The sequence below is a fragment of the Schistocerca cancellata genome, chromosome 6 (genome assembly GCF_023864275.1).
Source record: "Schistocerca cancellata isolate TAMUIC-IGC-003103 chromosome 6, iqSchCanc2.1, whole genome shotgun sequence".
Classification (NCBI taxonomy): domain Eukaryota; kingdom Metazoa; phylum Arthropoda; class Insecta; order Orthoptera; family Acrididae; genus Schistocerca; species Schistocerca cancellata.
This window is the reverse complement of record NC_064631.1, coordinates 401,844,037-401,863,121: the sequence shown is the minus strand read 5'-3', so window position 1 is coordinate 401,863,121 and position 19,085 is coordinate 401,844,037. Positions and strand designations below refer to the sequence as shown.

Here is a 19,085-nt window from a genome sequence, read left to right as displayed (position 1 = left end):
TGCAGCCTATGGTCGGCCATTACGCGCCGAAGTATTAATTTACTTTTCAGTGTTAACAGTAACTGTAAATGCGAGAGATTTCGTTAAAAGAACCTTTTTAAATGGCAACAGATAATTAATTTACGTTAAAGTTCATGTTTTTAAACTATACAGATTCCATGAGTTCAGTAAGTTTCATATTGGCCGCTCCACGGCAACACTCGAAATTCTCTCAAGCCTTGCTTTGCAATCAATAAATAGAAATTAACAAAATTAAATTAAATTCAGTTAACGGCAATTGTATTTTAGTCATCACGTTCAAAATCTAAAGTTGGTACATGAATAACTGAGGCCCTTCAAGAACCCGTTTCATATTTACTTATGCACGTAAGTAAAAGTGATAAGAAAAGACAATATCCCTGAAAAAAGAAGCATGCTGATATTTTAAAAATAAAAATATACAAAATATATATGCAATTTTTTTGTATGTGACGTAAAGAATCCCAACGGCCGTCACAAGTTCCTTGCAGATAGAACTCAACAAGTCACTCTTAATGGAACAAAATCGACAGATGTAAACGTAATTTTCGGAGTACCCCAAGGAAGTGTGATAGGATCGTTACTAACTTCCTGGCAGATTAAAACTGTGTGCTGGAGCGAGACTCGAATTCAGGACCTTTGCCTTTCGCGGGCAAGTGCTCTACCAAGTTCTGCAAGGTTCACAGGGGAGCTTCTGTAAAGTTTGGAAGGTAGGAGACGAGGTACTGGCAGAAGTAAAGCTGTGCGGACGGGGCGTGTGTCGTGCTCGGGTAGCTCAGTTGGTAGAGCACTTGCCCGCGAAAGGCAAAAGTCCCGAGTTCGAGTCTCGGTCCGACGCACAGTTTTAATCTGCCAGGAAGTTTCATATCAGCGCACACTCCGCTGCAGAGTGAAAATCTCATTCTAGGATCGTTACTGTTTACAAACTACATAAATCAGCTAGGAGAATGCGTAGGATGCTCTTTAAGGCTGTTCGCAGATGATACGGTTGTCTATGACAAAGCAGCAACGCCAGAAGATGGTAACGATTTGCGGAATGACCTCCAGAGAACTGAGGAATAGTGAAGGCGCTGGCAGTTGACCCTGAACGTAAATAAATGTACCGTAATGCGCATACATATGAAACGAAATCCACTTTTATACAGCTACACTATCGTTGACAAACCGCTGCAAACAGTATACGCTATAAAATATCTACAAGTAACTATCCAGAGCGACCTTAAATGTAATGATCATTAAAACAAATAGTGGGAAAAGCATACGCCAGACTCAGATTCAGATGAAGGATCTTAAGGAAATGTGACTTATCCACGAAGGAAGTGGCTTATAAGGCGCTTATTCGACCGATTCTTGAGAACTGTTCATCTGTCTGGAGTCCATAACAAGTAGAACTGATAGAAGAGATAGAGAAGATCCAAAGAAGAGCGGCGCGTTTCGTCACGGCATTGTTTAACAGGCGCGAGGGCGTTACGGAGATGCTCAACAGCCTCCATTGGCAGACGTTGCAAGAGAAGAGTTGTCCATCACTACTACTGGAATTTTAAGGAGCAGTTTCCGGAAAGAGTCTGACAACATATTACTTCCCCCCACATATGTCTCGCATGATGATGAAGAGGAGAAAATTCGAGTAATTAGAGCCAATACAAAGGCTATTCGCGAGTGGGTCAAGGTTGGAGGGCTCAGTTACTGGTGCGAAGAGTACCCTCCCCCACACATCATTAGGTGGCTTTCGGAGTATGATGTTCATGTGGAAATTAACTTAAACAAAATCCAAAGATATAATGTAGCTTAGAAGTTACGTGTGCCACCTTCAAGAAAGCAGAAATTTATTTGAACACAATCAAGTTATAATACGACTTATACGTGACATACGTCATCCCAGAATATAGAAAACACGACATATTTAATTAATTTAATTTTAAACAATCCCAAATCATAAATTAGCTGGATGTGAAGTGCGGCACCCTTAAAGGAAGCAAGTATTCTTATGCTTAAACAGTTTACACCAGTGTCAGGTGTGGAAGACCAAGAATAAGCATACAACATAAGACATCATAAAGTAATGTATCAAAACTTTACAGTAACCGCCGCTCCTCTCTGACGACTTAGCAACAGTGTGTTAATATCTGTTACTTTAGTGGTATAATCAACTGAAGGGTAACAGATTTTAATTAAGGGTAGGTTTAAAAATGTGGCGGTAATAACGCCTACTGCTGAGACGATGTAAGTTAGCCTTGAAACGTGATATTAAACATTCAAGATAATGGTACGCGAAAGAGCTAAATTACTCACCGGGTCAACTAGACACGACCCACAACAAGCCGATAAGCAAGCACCAATGTCACGTCGCATTTCAATAGCGCTTACGTTTCTATTGGGAGCGTCACAGACAGTTTGTTACGACCTATATTTTAGTTTGACCCAAGGAAATGAGTAGTAGGTTGAGCTTTCCTGATACTTTGCAACATTGATTTGAACACATTAAATGATGCTTCTCTTTCCTTCTTCTATTATTAGTGAGAAAAAACGCTTTGACATATTACTTATTTGCTGCACTTCTTTGCTTTCTTTACGGTCTAATTTCTGCAGCTCTCACACTGCAGAAACAACGATATTCTTGCTATTCTTTTGCATTTTCGCTTAGGTTTAGTCCCATGAAAAATTAAGAAATATGAACATGTCTCCACCTTTTTACACACAGTTGCAACCTTTTTATCAGACATTTCAAGTATTAATAACGCGTAGTTTCTCATGTCTATGAATAAAAGGTTGTCAGTAGTAGTGACGAGACAATATGCAGAACGACGCAGCCGATACACAAATTTAAACTGAGCCATAGACGAACCGTCACCTCGCCTCAACTAACTACCGTTAACTGACAAGTTAGAGTACACAGTGAATTACAGCTGTTAAGTAAAATGCAAAGAACAGAACACAATCACCTAAGCAACGAAATTGCAAATTTACAGACACTGTAATTGAGTCTGACCAGTAATAAACTTCGTGCTAATGACAGATAAATCTTGCACAGATCAATAGATCGTGCCCTTTCGGACAAAATTAAGTAAACGTCACCTGAAAAAAATATTTTAACACTAAACAATGATAATCAAGTAACACCGCCAAGGCCCAAATTAAATTCATGCCTCATCTAGCTTAATGAACACTATTTAACATACACTGAGGTGACAAAACTTATGGTAGGCCTCTTACTCTCGTGTTGGACCTCCTTTTGCCTGGTGTAGTGCAGAGACTCGGCGTGACATGGACTCCAAAAGTCGTTGGAAGTCCCCTGCAGAAATACTGAGCCATGAGCCTCTATAGCGAACCGTAAATGCGAAAGGTTTGTCGGTGCAGGATTTTGTGAACGAACTGGTCTCTCGATTATGTCCCATAAATTTTCGATGGGATTCGTATCAGGAGATCTGGGTGACCAAACAATTCGATCGAACGGCCCAGAATGTTCTTCAAACCAGTCGCGAACAATTGTGGCCCGATGGCATGGCGGATTGTCATCCATATAAATTCCATCGTTGTTTGGGAACACAAAGTCCATGAATGTCTGCACAGGGTCTCCATAACCATTTACAGCCAATGATAAGCTCAATTGGACCAGAGGACCCAGTCCATTCCATGCAAACACAGTCCACTCCATTATGGAGCGACCATCAGCTCGGACAGTGCCTTGATGACAACCTAGATCCTTGGCTTTGTGGGGTCTGCACACACTCGAGCACAACCATCAGCTCTTACCACTGAAATCGAGAAGCATCTGACCATGTCGCAGTTTTCCGGTAGTCTGAGGTCCAACCGATATGGTCATGAACCCAGGAGAGGCGCTGTAGGCGGTGTAGTGCTGTTATGAAATGCACTCACGTCGGTCGTCAGTTGCCATAGTCCATTACCATCGAATTCCGTATTATTTTCCTAAAGGCTAGGTTCGTCGTACGCCCCACATTGATTTCTGCCGTTATTTCAGGCAATGTTGCTTGTCTGTTAGCACTGACAACTCTATGCAAACGCTGCTGCCCCAAGTCCTTAGGTGACGGCCGTTGGACAAATGGCTCAAATGGCTCTGAGCACTATGGGACTTAACTTCTGAGGTCATCAGTCCCCTAGAACTTAGAACTACTTAAACCTAACTAACCTAAGGACATCACACACATCCATGCCCGAGGCAGGCTTCGAACCTGCGACCGTAGCAGTCGCGCGGTTCCAGACTGTAACGCCTAGAACCGCTCGGCCACCCCATCCGGCGCCGTTGGACACTGGGTTGCTCTAGGTCAGAGGTAATCACTGAAATTTGGTATTTTCGGCACACTATTGACACTGTTCATCTAGGATTATTGAATTCCCTAATTATTTCAGGAATGGAATATCCCAGGTGTCTAGCCGCTACAAAAATTCCACGTTCAAAGTCTGTTAATTCCTGTCGTAAGGCCATAGAGACGTCGGAAACATTTCCAAATGAATCAACTGAGTGCAAATGACAGCTCTGTCAATGCAGTGCCCTTTTATGCATTGTGTACGTGATACTACCACCATTGTATACACGCACATCGCTATCCCATGAATTTTGTCACTTCAGTGTAAATCGTGCGTCTGAGAATATTTCACAATACACACACATTCAAGTGATATAAATCACAATGTACAGGGTGTAGCAGAGGACACGCATGTTTTTTCAACCGCTAGTATGCGGCGACGAGAGGGGGTATTGACCTTGAATGAATGTTGGCAGGCTGCCCATACAATGCAGTTTAAGTCGCTATGGAACGTTGGAGCGTAGAGCATCGTGTGTTCGCTGTCGAGCAGTACTTTAGAAACAATGATCCCGTAGTCACAGTGCAACGTTTTTTCCGTCAAAATTTTAGAGTTGGGCGTCGAAATACTGCACTCCGATGGGTTGCAGCGTTTAGCAGTACTGGATCTGTGATGAAAAAGAAACCACCTGGTCTTCCCCGTTCAGTTCGTACTCTGGGAAACGTAGACCGAGTGAGAACGGCAGTTCTTGCTAGTCCGAAACGATCGGTAAGACGACAGGCTATAGCGCTGGGCATGTCAAGTTGTTCGCTTCACCGCATCTCACATGATGAACTTAAGTTTCATCCGTACAAGATTAAAATAGTCCAACGGCTTAGTGAAGTGGATTTTGTGCAGCGCAGAGAGTTTTGTCGCGTAATGGACGAAATTTTTACGGAAGATGCAGATGCTACAGTCTTCATGAGTGATGAAGCACATTTTCATGTAGACGGTTGCGTCAATGTTCAAAATTGTCGGTATTGTGCGCTGGAGAACCCACATTAATTACACCAAAGACCTCTCCACAGTTTAAAGGTAACAGTGTGATGCTGCATTTCAAATATGGGGATTGTTGGACCACCGGCCGGAGTGGCCGTGCGGTTCTAGGCGCTGCAGTCTGGAGCCGAGCGACCGCTACGGTCGCAGGTTCGAATCCTGCCTCGGGCATGGATGTGTGTGATGTCCTTAGGTTAGTTAAGTTTAATTAGTTCTAAGTTCTAGGCGACTGATGACCTCAGAAGTTAAGTCGCATAGTGCTCAGAGCCATTTGAACCATTTGATTGTTGGACCCTATTTTCTTTTGTAGAGGAAGGAACTGCAGCTATTGTGACATCAGCGCACTACATTAAAATGTTAAATAACTTTCTTCATCCAGAACTTGAAAGGCGTCAGGTGAACATGAGATAAATATGGTTTCAGCAGGACGGTGCCACAGCTCACGCAGCGAGAGTATCCAAGAAAGTAGTTCGACAAATGTTCCCAGGACACGTTATTTCGAGGTATGGTGATCTTTACTGGCCCCCTCGCTCACCCAGTGTGTCGACATGCGACTTCTTTTTTTGGGGACAATTGAAATCAAAAGTCTACATGAACAAGCCTCGCACAATCGATGTCCTGAAGAATTCAATTCGTCAGGAAATTGAAGCCATGACAAATGTTGGAGAGATCCATGCGTAACTTTCGGGGGAGGATCCACATTTGTATCCAGCAAGAAGGACGTCATCTCCAAGACATTATTTTTCGAACCTAATGAAAGTATGTATATTTCAAAACTGCATTAAAAAATCTATCACTTAATGATTGTTTTTATTATTTTTGTCAAACTGTGTCCCAGTCATTCAATAGTGAAAAACATGCTTTTCCTCTGCTCCACCCTGTACAAAGCCACTACACTGGTAGACGCACTTTCATTAGGCAATTCTCACTGCTGTGACTTTGGCAGTTAAAAGGAAGGCGAACGAATACCACAGGCTTGCTAACTACGCTTCTACAAAGGTAAGCGTCTCGTAATCCTTGAAGTTTCACAAGTGCGGTAGTATACAGCTAGACGTGCCACAGGTTCTGTGAATATTAACAGACGTGCCTCAAATCCGTACGCTGCTCGCGTGGTCCCTTGCAACACCTCTCTTCGCCACCGCTAGCGGTCAGCTCGCCGCCAGAGTTGTTTCTTGCGGCGTTTGTATCGAAACAGGCAAATAAATAATTGATACACCCGCAACACGGCACAACTTCCTCGCACGTACACCTCGTGAGTGGGCTAAGTCGAAAAAATAGGTGGAATTAGAGATCATATGGATGATTTCGCACAACCGTGAATGCAACAAGGAAATGAGAGGGGCGGGGGGTGACGGGAGGATTCTAGATGAATCTAGAATCTAGGGTGGCACTCGGGGTTTAGATGTAGATGTAGATTTCGTTGAGAGAACACTGTTGGGCTTTCCTGTGGTGACATCTGATGTAACGCTTCCATTTTCACATCTTTCATGAAGATAAACTGATTCTGTTTGCGGACTACGAGCTATTTCCGGTTCTGATAGTGATGTGATACTGGCACAAAACAAGCTTGATATGTCACGTGCACGTTTCATATCGGAAAAATAATGCAATCAGCGTTGTTTGCATCGACGGTGCGCTTATCTCGAGTGAATAATACTGCAAGGTCAAGTCGCATTTCAAAAGCACTTAACGTTTCTATTTGGAGAGTGGCAAACCGTTTGTTACGACGTATATTTTAGTTTGACCCAAGGGAATGAGTAGTAGTTGGAATATTCGGGCAAAAAGCTTTCCTGATACTCTGCGACATTGAACACAATTAATGATGCCTTACTTTCCTTCTTCTATTATTAGTGGGAAGAAACGCTTTGATATATTACTTATTTGCTGCACTTCTTTGCTTCCTTTTCGGTCTAATTCCTGTAGCTCTCACACTGCGCAAACAAAGATATTCTAGCTTTCCTTTTGCATTTTCGCTTAGGTTTAGTCCCATAAAAAAATTAAGAAATATGAACATTTCTCCTCCTCTTTAGACCAAGCGAGGTGGCGCAGTGGCTAGCACACTGGACTCGCATTCGGGAGGACGACGGTTCACACCCGCGTCCGGCCATCCTGATTTAGGTTTTCCGTGATTTCCCTAAATCGCTCCAGGCAAATGCCGGGATGGTTCCTGCGAAACGGCACGGCCGACTTCCTTCCCCATCCTCCCCTAATCCGATGAGACCGATGACCTCGGGGTCTGGCCGCCTCCCCCAATCAATCCAACCCAACACACAGTTGCAATCTTGTCATTTCTATGAATAAAAGGTTGTCAAGTACTTATATCTAGACTTATACTCCCCTTTGATTCCTTAATCAAATCTTCTGTTTCCCTGGTCTCAAGTGTAACTGTCATTAATTATCAAGCGTTAATTTTCACCCTACGATTCTCGTGTCTGTTCGCTTCATTTTGCCCTCCACCCCCAATGGATGGGTCACCATGGAGAAAAAAAATCATTAAAATCAGAATGTGCAACTGTACGTCACATACTTCCAAATGTCGACTATTTTGGTTTTACATATTTGCCGGCGCAGTCATTTCGTTCTAAGCAAGCAAAGATAAAATTTACGGAATTAATTTTGCTCTCTACATCGGCTGATATGTTGTTGTTAACATTCTTGACAGGTTAAAACTGTCTAATACAGGGGATTGACAAAAATATGGAAGCACCAAAAACGCAATACGTTACCATATCTAATAAGGTATAGGAAAAGCGTTGGCATTCAAACCAGCTTTTGTTTGTCTTGGAATGGTTAAGTACAGGTCCTGTGTGGTTTTCAAGGAAATCTCAGGCTGAGAGCAGAGATAAATGGGATTTGGACCATACACACTAACTGAAATCTAAAACAGTTACAACCACGAACATCTATTGTAATCTTTACCGGAGTGATGCTCCATTGTTTCCATGCCTCTGGGAGCTATTGATTACAATTTAATCCTTTTACAAGCTTATGTTACTACAGGAAGAAAGCCATGCCTGCAGAAACAGAAGAACATTAATGTATGATAATGAAAATGTCTAACGTTACTGGAAATTTTCAGGCGGGGATTGCAATACAGCATGTCCACCTTATCGCCAAATTTTTGACTTGGCGTGAGGATCGTGGAAGAATTAGACACATCGCCCAGGCAACTGGTTGCAGTGGAATGACGAGGAGCAGGACTCAGAAAGGGTCTCCGACAGAAAGGCTAATGCCATCAGTTGAAATCAGGACGGAGTTACATGCTGAGTGTCACTACGAACCGTCGGGAACAGAGTAATGCATGCAGGGTTGAGATCTCGTGTTGCCATGCGCCGATTACCGCTGACGCAATACAGCTGGGAACAAAGACCACGACAGTGAAGAATAAGAGTCAGCTGAGACGCTGAGTAACATTCTGTGGTCTTCAGCGAAGAGTCTCGGTTCTGTTTCGGGCACTCAGATCGATGTAAGCATGACAATAGACGACCGAGTGGGGGTCGTAAGAAGCAGCGAGTCTCGAGGTCCATACAACATTGTGTGGGGAGCTAATGAATACCGTAACAAGACTGATTTGGTAGTTGTCGCAGGGGGACCTGCTGGCCAATAAGTGGCCAGAATGGTAAGCCCTTTTTTCACATTCTTACGGTCGAGGTACAAACTGGCATTTTCTAGAAGTATAATGGAATACCCCACGCTGGAGTTCAAACCACAGACGCCTTGAACAAAGTACAGATCCCTGACAGATCTGCCCAGTACCCTTATTTATCACCAACACAACATGTCTATAGTTTTATTTATTTTTTTGAGATTTGTGGTAACTCCCTATGGGACCAAACTGCTGAGGTCATCTGCCCCTAGGCTTACACACTACTTACTCTAACTTAAACTAAATTACGCTAAAGATTACATACACACCCATTCCCGAGAGAGGACTCGAACCTCCGATGGGGAAAGCCGCGAGAACCGTGGCAAGGCGCCCAAGACCGCACGGCTAACCCACGTGGCATGTCTATGGTGCGAGGGGAAGATCCATACTTTCATAACAGCTTGTAGCCACCAACCTTCATAAACAAACACAGCGTACATTTCAGGCAAAGCAAGTAATGCCTTAAAATGACATTCGGCGGCTGTTTGCCTCCTTGCTAGACGGAATAAAGAGTGTATTCTGGCCCATGCAGACCACACCTCATATTAACGTTGACGACGGTCATAAGTTCCCAGTGGAATGAAAATTTTATTCTTTAATACTGATCATACACTGCCCCGTCACACCTTTAGAAAGTCTGAATAACCACGTTTAGCGGTGCAGACCGCTGCGACACTTCCAGAAAGAGAATCATTGAGGTTCTGGAAGACATCGAGAGGAATGTGAGCCCTGACGACTCAAGCACCATGACCAGCGGTGCCTGGTTTCTCGGTTGAGGATGCTTAGCACGAACAGCCTGATGGGGTTTAAAACTGGTGGCGAGGGGAATATAGTTAAAGTCATCCAGTTTTCTTCCAACCACTTGCATACACTACGAGCTTTGAGACATGTTGGCCAGCCAGGGTGGCTGTGCGGTTCTAGGCGCTACAGTCTGGAACCGCGGGACCGCTACTGTCGCAGGTTCGAATCCTGCCTCGGGCGTGGATGTGTGTGATGTCCTTAGGTTAGTTAGGTTTAAGTAGTTCTAAGTTCTAGGGGACTGATGACCTCAGAAGTTAAGTCCCATAGTGCTCAGAGCCATTTGAACCATTTTTGAGACATGTTGCATAGTCCTGCTTGTAGGTGCCATAGTGCAGAGGAAAAACAATCTTCGCGCAGGGGTGGACATGGCCCCTAAGGATAAATAAACACTTGTATTGATCCATTGAGCCTTCGAGAACGACGATAACACCCAGGGAATACCACGACAACATTCTTCGGATAATAATACTCCATCCTTGTTTGCTTTCAGACGTTTCACACCGTACAGGCCAACCGCCATCAATCCAATGGTTCATAAATTGCAATTCATCAGAAAAGGTCACTTTCACCACACAGTAGGCGTCCAGTGCAGGACTGGCGTGCAAATTCCAGCCTTGATCGCCGATGAACAGCAGTCAACATGGGTGCATGAACCAAGCGTCTGCTGTGGAGACCCATCACAGTAACATCGCTGAACGGTTGTTGAGGAGGCAGTGTCATAATCCGTTGATCATAAGAATAAACCTGATGTTAACATTGCACTATGTATTATTTCGCGTTTGCTCGAACCTCATTGGATATCAGTTTGACGTGGGACTGCAGCCAAACTGTCTCATGTACTGGTAAGTAAGATAATAAGGATACGATTTGTGCGGTGCGTTACGCGCACATCGACTTTAGCGATAATACGGGACAACAGATTTACCGGCGCATTTAACTTAGACAACACTGGCCAGTCAGCTGGTACTTCTAGCCTGTCGTGGCGTGACCAGCTGCAGTTCACACGTTAAAAGAGATGAGCAGAGGAGCAACACAGCTCCGAATGTCATTTAATTTTTAAGCAGAATCAAACAACGCACTGCAAATCTCCCACAATACGCTCCTTAGACGACTATACGAAAACTGCAACACGTCATCGTTTTTAGTTAACGTACTATTGTAATTAAAAACAAGAAAGATGAAAATTACTGACTTAACAGCAGGGTAATTTTTCTGAATAACCTGTGTGTAACGTAAGGGAGTATTGAAGGATTTCACCGTATATTTAAATATTGAAGCCACTGAAGATATTACACTACTGGCTATTAAAATTGCTACACCACGAAGATGACGTGCTACAGACGCGAAATTTAACGGACAGGAAGAAGATGCTGCGCTATGCAAATGATTAGCTTTTCAGAGCATTCACACAACGTTGGCGTCGGTGGCGACACCAACAACGTGCTGACATGAGGAAAGTTTCTAACCGATTTCTCATACACAAACAGCAGTTAACCGGCGTTGCCTGGTGAAACGTTGTTGTGATGCCTCGTGTAAGGAGGAGAAATGCGTACCATCACGTTTCCGACTTTGATAAAGGTCGGATTGTAGCCTATCGCGATTGCGGTTTATCGTATCGCGACATTGCTGCTCGCGTTGGTCGAGATTCAATGACTGTTAGCAGAATATGGAATCGGTGGGTTCAGGAGGGTAATACGGAACGCCGTGCTGGATCCCAACGGCCTCGTATCACTAGCAGTCGAGATGACAGGCATCTTATCCGCATGGCTGTAACGGATCGTGCAGCCACGTCTCGATCCCTGAGTCAACAGATGGGGACGTTTGCAAGACAACCACCATCTGCACGAACAGTTCGACAACGTTTGCAGCAGCATGGACTATCAGCTCGGAGACCATGGCTGCGGTTACCCTTGACGCTGCATCACAAAGAGGAGCGCCTGCGATGGTGTACTCAACGACGAACCCGGGTGCACGAATGACAAAACGTCATTTTTTCGAACGAATCCAGGTTCTGTTAACAGCATCATGATGGTCGCATCCGTGTTTGGCGACATCGCGGTGAACGTTCATTGGAAGCTTGAATTCGTCATCGCCATACTGGCGTATCACCCGACGTGATGGTATGGGGTGGTATTGGTTACACATCTCGGTCACCTCTTGTTCGCATTGACGGCACTTTGAACAGTGGACGTTACTTTTCAGATGTGTTACGACCTGTGGCTCTACCCTTCATTCGATCCCTGCGAAAGCCTACATTTCAGCAGGATAATTCACGACCGCATGTTGCAGGTCCTGTACGGGCCTTTCTGGATACGGAAAATGTTCGACTGCTGCCCTGGCCAGCACATTCTCCAGATCTCTCACCAATTGAAAACATCTGGTCAATGGTGGCCGAGCAACTGGTTCGTCACAATACGCCAGTCACTACTCTTGATGAACTGTGGTATCATGTTGAAGCTGCATGGGTAGCTGCACCTGTACACGCCATCCAAGCTCTGTTTGACTCAATGCCCAGGCGTATCAAGGGCGCTATTACGGTCAGAGGTGGTTGTTCTGGGTACTGATTCCTCAGGATTTATGCACCCAAACTGCGTGAAAATGTAATCACATGTCAGTTCTAGTATAATATATTTGTCCAATGAATACCCGTTTATTATCTGCATTTCTTCTTGGTGTAGCAATTTTAATGGCCAGTAGTGTACTTACAGTCAGTCGTCTGGTAATCTCTTAGCTCCTTCCTTATGCGAATCCGAGAAATACATTTCAGTTCTGGAAGTGTCACCTGCCACGTTGATAACGAGTCTATCAGCAATAGAATTCACGAAGCCAACCAGGCACAGCATTTTCTCTTCTTCTTTTACGACTACCCGTTCTCTATCCCGCTGCGTGCGTTAGTTCCAGTACGTCTGACACTTAACAGTCTTGTTACTTCTCGGGCCAAACGCCGCAGCTTGGCTTCAGATCAGTTCTACTGGGTTCATATTGTAATGGTATAGTAGCAAATGTAAAAATGCAGCATTTGTGTGATGTGCTCGATGCTGTGAAAATGATAGTATCTCATGTTTCTATAATACTTATTTACCTCTGTGGTATAAAACGACGGACATAAGAAAGAGGATTTGGTTTTTCGTATTTGCCTTAAAAAATAAATTGTTATGTTTCCTTAATGTAAACAACTTTTATGAACAGTCTTTCATAAAAACATCGATAATCAAGAATTTGTATTTGAAATGATGATGATGATGAGCGTTTGGCGTCATTGGCCGGGAGGCCCCTCGCGGGGCAGGTCCGGCCGCCTTGGCGCAGGTCTTATTACATTCGGCGCCACATTGGGCGACCTGCACGCCGGATGGGGATGAAATGATGATGAACACAACACAACACCCAGTCCCTGAGCGGAGAAAATCTCCGACCCAGCCGGGAATCGAACCCGGGCCCGGAGGACGGCAATCCGTCACGCTGACCACTCAGCTACTGGGGCGGACTGTATTTGAAATGAAAACAGGTCAAAAATGGCTCTGAGCACTATGGGACTTAACATCTGAGGTCATCAGTCCCCTAGGACTTAGAACTACTTAAACCTAACTAACCTAAGGACATCACACACATCCATTCCCGAGGCAGGATTCGAACCTGCGACCGTAGCGGTCGCGCGGTTCCAGACTGAAGCGCCTAGAACCGCTCGTCCACACCGGCCCGCATGAAAACAGGAATTTCACGTCCAAAATGTAATTAGAAACAAGAAGACGTGGATTATTCATAAAAAAATGATTATGAGTTTTATAATTACGAGATGTAGGTATTTCAAATTGAACGAGACAATAAAGGATATTGGGGAGACCTAAACCAACTCACGAATGACCGCATTTACTACACATTCTATTACACTACTGACTGCACTACACGTTCAATCTGGGCTTGTGTATCAACTGCGTTATATACAGCGCTGGGAAAACTTCGAAGCTGATTATCTCCGTAAATTTTTGAAAACGTTAAGAACAGCTATTTCTCGGCACTTTTTAACCATGTTCCACGCGCGTGTTTCACTACGTAAGAGAAAGCAGCGTCAGCTATTTTCATACTGCGCATTAACCGAATAATGGTTAAAATGGCTCTGAGCACTATGGGACTTAACATCTAAGATCATCAGTCCCCTAGAACTTAGAACTACTTAAACCTAACCAACCTAAGGACATCACACACATCCATGCCCGAGGCAGGACTCAAACTTGCGACTGTAGCAGTCGCGTGGTTCCAGACCGAAGCGCCTAGAACCGCTCGGCCACCACGGCCGGCACGCATTAACTGTCCGACAGTCAGAGCACAACGCTGCGGAGGTTGTGACTGAACACGATTTTTGAAATAAAAACTACATAGCTAAAGCGCGATTTAGCAAAACGTTGATGTCTGTTAATACATTTGAATATCTTAAAGTTTCATTTAACGTAACTTAGTGATAATATATCTGATATGTAAGTAGGACATACTTCCAAGTGTGTAACAACACCAGTGTACGTGTGCTACAGATTCTGACCAATCATCGCGTTTGTGTTTGATGAACGGATTATAGTGGCCCCTTGGTTCATCTGGGAGGTAAGTTGCTCGTCTTTTCGCCCATACAAATCTCCGCAGCTGTCGTTCACGCCAGTCATGTATCCCCTGGTGCACCACAGTTGCCTTGGCGCGATTTCGGATATCGCCCTTTCGCCATGCACGGTATACTTTAATCACTGCGGCACGTGAATGGTTTGCAAACTAAGCCGTTTTGGGAATTTTTCCACCTTTGGCTTGAAAGCCAATGATTATACCCTTTTGCGTGTCAGATAAATCGCTCCACTTTCGCATTACGACAATGACTGCACTGTTTCCTGCATCGCCCAACACAGTTTAATACCCTCCACTGCTAGTACTGCCATCTGTCGTCTGTGAGTGGTTACTGCACGCTGACAGCAAACATAGGCGGTGGTTACATAAATGTGGTGGATCGTGTATGATGAACATCTCTCCAGTATTTGATAAAATATCAGTCTGGTGTGTAGTGGTAACTTCTGACACCGAATGTAACAGCAACACCAAGTGTAGCGGGAAGAGGTAGAAGGCACCGTATTAAGTCTTGTCTGAGCTTTCCAAGTGATTTATTGTTTCCAGCTACAGTGTCCCCGTTCCTCTCAGTCTGTGTCACTGGGTCCCATAATGCTGAGGACACCACTTCGCTGTCTGTGAAATGGCTTGCCACAGAATCGCTGCCTCAGCGACTCGTGCTATGCCCTGTCGTGTGTTAGCCTCGTACGGCTGCGGAGTTGTGGCGACATCAGGTGGGGCCAGCATCCTACTCAGTGGTCTCCACCTTGCCGCCTCAGTGCTGCTCGCTGGGGCCTGCTGCATGCTTCTTTGCCATGGTGGCTAAGATCGCAGTGACAACAAGCGCTCACAATCCGGCGTCCGAATTTGCAGCCCTTGCCCTGGATGTCTCCGGTGTGTATTGGGAGCCAAGATGACTGCCCGCAGCGCCGGCCGGAGTGGCCAAGCGGTTCTAGGCGCTACAGTCTGGAACCGCGCGACCGCTACGGTCGCAGGATCGAATCCTGCCTCAGGCATGGATCCTCAGGTTAGTTAGGTTTAAGTAGTTCTAAATTCAAGGGGACTGCTGACCTCAGAAGTTAAGTCCCATAGTTCTCAGAGGCATTTGAATTTGACTGCCCACGGTAGAAAGCCACGGAGTGGCCCACCGCTGGCTGGCTAAGGACCCCACGTCGGACTCAGAGGGTCAAACCAGCGACCCGCCGTGGACTGGATCGCTGGTGCCCCAACTGCTGCTTTGTGTAGCCGATGGTGTGACACACCACACCATCCAGGACAGCTGCCACAATTTGTTTTGTTAATGAACCGGCACCTATTTATATCCAGGTTTTGCTAAACGCGCCGCTCCTTGTCACATGCTCATAACACTTAGGTTGGCCAGTGGGCCTCTTCTGCCTGTGATTTGCGCCATACAAGCTGCTGCATGTACTTTTTCGAGCGGTTCTATGCCCCTGTGACTTATATTTTACTTTGCAACTGCTGGTGAGGGTAACTCATTGTAAACAGGCCTGCACCGCGCTGTAAGTTCCCCCTTCAGAAATATTTCACCAAAACTGACTTTTCCTATCCCAAACGGTAGTGCCGCTACATTATTCCCCCTTTCGGGAAGACCTGGTCCCCAGGTCGACCTTTAACTAACTCATAACTTGTTTGGGTCGGCACCTGTGAGATATTTCCTTAATTTTAGAAAACTTAAATGTGATCTAGGGCCCCTTAAAACACATGACATGAAACAAAACGTAAAAATTCTTTACTGGACGGCCACTGCTCGATTAACCCCTTACCTACTCATCTCACGCCCTCGGTATCCAATCCACTGGGACTTGGACTACCCTTGGTTTCCTCTTGAAATTGGCTCTCCACCTGATCAGAATGAAAACAACACATAACGAAGTTAAGGATGAGATGACACTTGGCACACAGGTGCTCAAAATGATCGTTGTTTGCTGTTGCCATACCCTATACTGAGCGACATGTTGCACAAGCTGGCCGGCCGGAGTGGCCGTGCGGTTCTAGGCACTACAGTCATGAACCGCGAGACCGCTACGGTCGCAGGTTCGAATCCTGCCTCGGGCATGGATGTGTGTGTTGTCCTTAGGTTAGTTAGGTTTAAGTAGTTCTAAGTTCTAGGGGACTGATGACCTTAGAAGTTGAGTTCCATAGTGCTCAGAGCCATTTTTTGCACAAACTGTTCGGCTGATATGCGCCCCTCTTGCTCTATATTAACTGGTTTACGGATCACAACAGACCTGACTCCAGAGTTTGATTTAACAAGGTCAGATTCTGCCTTGACAAAAACTCTAAAGTGGCTTCTGGCCAGTACAGCTGTGGCTGTATAACATTCAATTGCTTAACTTCTGAAATTGATGTTGGCAGGTCGAAGGTTGATCTTATCATGTTACACGAAGTTCCATTCATTAACATTCCGCTCCCCTCGAGCTCTATACGTTGCGCTTCGGCAAATACTCCCTGCTCAAAACAACTTTCTGCTACTATTAATTTTTCGTAGGAGGAGAAGATCCAATGCATTCCGACCCGTTGCAACCTCAATTTTGGCTCCATGATGTCCCTTGGACAGTCTATTTCTTTCCTCCTGGCTACAAATAACTGCACCGTGCACTTGTCCGGATTGGTACTTATCACCCTGGCTGGACATACCGTTACCTTCCCTCTATGGCAGCTCCGTAGTTCCTCCCTTGTCATTTCGGCGTACTAGCTGCTAGCTGCTGAGATCAGCAATACCTCCTCAGTTTTTACATCTACAAACTTGCTCAATGCTCCCCACTTCACTGACCTGAGAACAGGGATCACCATCACCCTTCCTCCCTCATCAAAAAGACTGCTGTCCCTAGTAGGCGCACAATACTGAAAACACATACAAAATATGAAAATATAATGCCTTATTAATCTACACAAATCCAATGATACATAACAAGAAAACAAAAACTACAAATACTCTACTACTTTCTGGATCGCAAAGCATACGGTACATCATCCTGCACTCAATCTTCCTGGTTTTCCCAGCACTGAACACCTCTCTTCGCTCTCTCTGTCTTCCTCTTCCCTTCCTGTGACATGCCTGGAATCACATCCGGACAACCCTTAAATGGCCGCAACCGCTCAATCTGTACTATCGTTGTTCTAGTTGGCAGCTGAAGCTTAACATTAATGGGAGATGTGGTTTCAACAACTTGGTATGGCACTTGATAGCTCGTGAGGAACTTCTTCGTTTTCCCTTTCTGCATATAGGTGTTGGACAGCATTACCCATTGCCCACTCTATACTGCGGTAAACTGTCTTCCCGCTTCACTGCGACTTCCTGTCTTTCCAAAGCCTTCGTATTCACCTTTTGTACCCGTTTCCAAACATCCTGAATTGTTCTCGTGAACTGATGTACAAATTCACTGGTCCTTCCGTTTTGTAGCTTCACTAAATCAAATGGTGGCGGCATTTTTCGCCCGTACACTACCTCATATGGAGACAAACAAGTATTTGTATGGATTTTTGCATTACATGCACATACAATATGCTTCGAATTCTCATCCCACTGATGGTGATGAGAATCCACATAAAAATTGAGCATCTTCCCGATTGTTCTGTGTACACGTTCTGTCCTTCTGTTGGCCTGTGGATGCGACGTACTCGTCCTCAACTTCTTTACATTAAGCAATTTACACAGTTCCTTCATTAAATACGACACGAAGTTGATCCCTTGGTCAGTAATTATTGTCTCTGGTACACCAAACTGTAAAATCCAGTTGTTTACTAACGCTGGCACGACCATTGCTGACTGTTGATTTTGCATAGCCACCATTTCCACAAACCTCGAAGAATGGTCTATTATTGTCAAAACGAATCTGTTCCCCGATGGTGTTCGCTTGAAAGTTCCTAAGACATGTTCGCAGGCCGCTCCCGTTTGGTCCCGCCGCGCTTCGTTCTCGGCAACCCCGCGACCGGAAAGCCAGGGCGCTATTTAAAAAACTGCAAAATAAACAAAACTGCTTGGGAATAAATCGAGAACGTGTTGACCTTAGTTCTTCCTGTAAAGGAAACGACTGACTGCTGAGGATCAAATATACGAATTTCTGCTATAAAATTACAGGCAATGCGCTTCGTATAAATAATCTGTCTGAGGCTGTAGCTGCACCTCCCGATCGATGTAGACCGACCATGTGAGCCGACGTGGTCCAACGTTGGTTTTGGCTACATCTCCAGTAGATCCGTATTTCTCCCTATTTAAAGTAGTGTGATTAGCGTATGATCCAAGTGGTCGCTCTTGTTTTGGTTTCTGCTGGAGAAGATCGTTCTCCATAACAAGAAAATGGCTTGGGTCCACCAGCTTAACGAAGTAAATCTGCAGGGGAGTTTCTTCAAACCTGTCAATCTTTACGAAATTACCCATATAAATTCAAGGACCACCACCGTATGGCTATAGAAACCATTGACTTCATTTTTGAAGGCATAAGAAACGATATAGCTGGTCAGCACGGAGGGGTAAGGCCCAAACACCACAAGCGGCTGTATGGTACACGAAGCTGAGAGATAGGCGTGTTTCTACATATAAAGAAGACGTGTATTGTGCCAGTCGCATAAGAGTGGCGATATTTGCGCCACTATGAGGATGCATTTCAGGTTTGCTTTAAGAACACTTTTAATGATCGTGACCGTTAGTTACCTTTGAGTTTGGACGTGGTGAGTTGTTGTTAGTCAAGAATGCCTTTAAGGCGACAGGCACACCATT

At 44.9% G+C, this 19,085-nt stretch overlaps 1 non-coding gene across 1 annotated transcript; it reads left to right on the top strand.

Moving 5' to 3' along the window:
• The first annotated feature begins 782 nt into the window (after positions 1 to 782).
• Positions 783 to 857, top strand: Trnas-cga (transfer RNA serine (anticodon CGA)). Its single transcript has one exon. It is a non-coding gene; the product is annotated as a tRNA-Ser (tRNA).
• Positions 858 to 19,085: the final 18,228 nt, after the last annotated feature.